This window comes from Dermacentor variabilis, chromosome 11 (assembly GCF_050947875.1).
Source record: "Dermacentor variabilis isolate Ectoservices chromosome 11, ASM5094787v1, whole genome shotgun sequence".
Classification (NCBI taxonomy): domain Eukaryota; kingdom Metazoa; phylum Arthropoda; class Arachnida; order Ixodida; family Ixodidae; genus Dermacentor; species Dermacentor variabilis.
Window position 1 is genome coordinate 41,628,566 of NC_134578.1, and position 4,257 is coordinate 41,632,822.

Consider the following 4,257-nt stretch of genomic DNA (forward strand, 5'->3'; position numbering starts at 1 on the left):
GCTAGCCCGCTTTTGCAGTGAGGTCTCGGGCCCGCTCTTTCACGTCTTGCTTGTCTGCTTTTCGCAATCAACTGATGTCATCTCTTGTAACGTGTATTACACTACGCGGGTGGGGGCAACAGAACGCAGCTACAAATCGCAGTCCTGATTAGCGGAATTTAATGGCGTTTGCCGGCAAGAGCGCCAACGTCTCGTTGGGCACTGACGTACGTTCACGCGCTAACAGATTTAGTACTCGACAAGGAAGAGAGATCACCATAGCGGAAGGTAGGGAATCCGATGTTGACGCCAATCCCGTGCCTTCGAGTTGTTTGGGGTGACTTGTAGTGGTTTACGGGCGCAACAGCGAATGTCGTCGACGAAGCGCCACCTTATATAACTGTCAGCGTGTACAGTTTTGCTGCCCTTTTGGCAGAAGCATCTCTGAAATCGCAGTGAGGAGTCGGCCAACGTCACCTGAATGGCCTGCACGTTCTATAGCGACTTTTCTTTCTTCTTTTTGTTCCGCCGGCTTTGTTTCTCTTCGTCAAAAAAAAAAGCAACACTACTAGATTGCTTTAGATGCTGTTATTGGTCAATTCTCCACATCCTCACCAACATTTACGATGACGCCTTCTCCATCAGGTATGATAACTCTAATTACGTAATTAAACTTACTAGACTCATTATTTTTGCAAGATGAAAAAAAATCGAATGTCGCCCGTGACTATAGCCGGAGATTGACCATGCACATACAGTACAAGCAAATTCGCGTAAGGCCATCCATTATTTTTTCTTTCCGCTTCCCTCCTCTCCAGTGCGGAGTAGCAGACTAGAGCGGACTAGCTCACACAGACCTCTCTGTCTTTCCTGTCGATAAATTCTATCTATTTTTTTTTATTCTTCGCTACATTTACTTGTGCCAGCTAGACACGGCCGCTCGGTCAAGCGGCCATGACAGCAAAATAATCCTTTACGCAGGGCATAGGGTGATGGTACCAGTTAGAGAACGAAGTTTCTTGCATTGTTATTTTACCTAGATGTAGGGGCGCGCGAATAGCGATTTTCGAGAGCAAATCCCAATACGGGTTGAACAATTCCAAAAACGAATCGAATATCGAATTGTTTTCGGATAATTTACAACCATTTTCACAATTAATATAAAACGGTGTTCAGATCCTAGTATTCTTAATGTTGGCAGCTTTCTGTCATTACATATGTTATGAAGCCTTCTTCATCAAAAGCACAAATGGAGTACTAGTGGCAATTAAGTAGTTCTTTCCCATGCCCATGACTCTTCAGTGAGCGGGAATTCTCTCTGTATAGCCTGTAAAATATGGCTACTTCAGTGACGTAGCCCACTCCACTGTGCAAGTTCTTGTGTTTTGTGTCTATACTATGCTCGCGAGGGTGAAAATTGACAGTACTTTTGATCCAATTTTATGTTTAATTTAGTTGACATTTTGAAGTAATTACTAAGCATTCGAGAAAATTTCGCATTTACTAATAGTGACTATTTGATTCGAAGACAGAATAAAATAGGACATTATTGCATTCTTCATTCCAAAGTTTCAAATACTTGCACACCATTGCCTAGGTGGTGCTGGTTAAGCTCCCTAAGTGACCCAACACCATTACAGGAATATTATTTCTTTTTAGTTTTATTTTCATAATACTGTCAACCCCTATCTGTGTTCATGACAGGAGAGTTGCAGTCATAATTACTCATGCATGGTCGAAATACGCACTCAGGTACAGAAACACATAAATAAGGAAGTATTAAAGTGCATATGTAATTCACGTTGAAATTCGTGGATAACCTCTTTATTAACAACAGAGTTCGGTAGTGCATTCGACATCTATATTGCGTGAGAAAAATTAATGACTAACAAAACACTCGGTACACGATAAATAATTGAACTAATTGGCAGCCGTAAAGACCGCGTGTTTTCGGACGCTCATGGTGCCTTGCAATTTGCTTTTCTGAGCTCCTGTGTTAGTTGAATACAGCGGTTATGGGACGCCACGTTCACGTCCGCAAATAAGCTGCGGGTACTTAAAGTAATTCGGCGATTTTAAGCGTAAAATATATGTCCCCGTATATCAAAACGCGTTAATCAATATTCGTGCCTTAATTTATATTGTGCACGCAAGCCATTTGAGCCTTCTAACCTAATACAACCGTGACGCGGCACTTTCAAGGACCAGACAAATGAGGTCATTTATATCAAGGAGCCACATTGACTGCGGAATAATTTTGACCACTCGGGATTTGTTTAACATGCATCCAATCCACGGTGCACGGGCATTCTTGTATTCCGCCCCCATTGAAACTGCTACCGCCGAAGGACTCTAACCCGCGACCTCCACCTCACCAGCGCAACGCCATAGCCCCTGGGCTACCGCGGGGAATCGAAGCGGCACAACGTCCATCAATGTACCCACTTGAAAGATGGATTAGTTATGCATCGCATATAAGAACAGAAAAACTGTCTTATATATGAGATTCTTGCATTTTTTTTTCCAGCATGTTTTAAGCTTCCGTGATCTTTCGTCAGCACCTGACATAGCCTCTTTCACACCGAAAAGTTACCGTGGTAACAGGACCGTCTGGCCGACGTACAGGTGCAGTCGAGAGCGAAAGTCTACAGACCACGACGTCGGCAAAAAAAGAAAAAAAAAGGAATCTTCTAGCAGAACCTGTAATTGAGTCAATGCTCGGTATTGGTTGAACAAGCTCATATATGCTGCAGCACGTGATTTCATCTTTCACGCGCAGGCCGCCATTAATAGAACCTGTGGACCTCAGACTTTCGCTCTCGACTGTACATAGCACCCTTCTGCCTGTCAGTGGTATTGCATAAATGTCCGTATATCGCGAAGGATACACGAATTAATACATGGCCTCGATCCCACCGTTATTGATAAAGGCGTGCATCGCGTTGTATTGCGACTTGGCAGCATAAAGCACGGGATAAATGTATAAGGAATAGCGAGTGAGTCCGCACGCTATTGTATGCAGGGAACTCAGCTATAGAGTTTTCTACAATAACTACTAGAGAGAATTCTGGCGTTGCGATTGGTCAGCCGGCATAATAATGTTTGGATAGCGCGGCGTTTTCCCATTGGCCGAGAGCATGACATTGTTCCCATTGTTCCTATCGGCACAACTGCGAATGTAAACTAGTTTTTTACGCAGATGTGTAAGTTCGTTTTCCTGCAGTGCGTTCCTTGCACTCACGGACGAATCAGTGACACCCATAGAAAGCTTCGCTTTAAAACTCGCATGCACTTAGCTTTAGGGACACGTTAAGAGAACGCCATGGTGTCAAAATTAATCCGGACTCCGCTACTACAGCGTGCATCATAATCCCTATTTGTGGTTTTGGTACGTACCGCCCCATAATTCAATTAAAGCTTAATGCTATGTATACCACGTGAGGCACTGACAAGGCTCTGCAGCACTCTCAGAGGTTATGAAATATGGCGCACAACAATGCCTTAAGCTAGCACCTCTCCCTGGCTGTTTTGTGCAGTAGAAGACAAACAACAGTGCTGCACGCTAGGTAACGTTTGACATCCACTCGCCACTCTCGTGTGGGTCTGACCGTTGAAAAAATAAATTTTCGCAGTCAAAATCACTGATAATTATCGGCAATCAAAGCAAACAGCACAGAAAGCTTCGCTTACATCGATTCGAACAGTGCGTCGGATCTGTATTTCTCTCGGTGGGGGGGGGGGGGGGCAATGCAATAAAGTTTCCGTGCGAAATAAATGACGATACTTACTTTCTGAACGTCCTTCGCATCTTAAGGTGAGCATTCAGGTCTTACTTAGGTGTTCACTGAAATTTTGATGCGTACTACTATGCCTTGGTAACGTTCTATCTCGTAAGCTGTACAACACCGCTCTTAATTTGGCGCCTCGCAAGCATCAAACGACAGGACTTCGATTGCACAGCAAGGGTTTCGCCAAACGCTGGCGTCGCAGCGCCGCCACGAATTCGGCCCGCTCGGCGATACGTGAAGCCCCGCAAATGTTAGTCAAGTGAAGAGGCGTCACGCGTTCGCCTGCGTACAAGACTATCCTCATGGTAATTGTATTATCGCGACTCAAAGCCACCTCGAAACCTTATCGTGTACGGAATTGTTCGTCTGCTAGCCGATAGCGCGCGTCCAACCGCCGCGATGATGCAGCACGCCACGAACGAAAGCGACCGGATTGTCAGCGGGCGTCTCTGAAACTGTTTTTTTTTTTTTTTAACTTCGTTCACGCCGA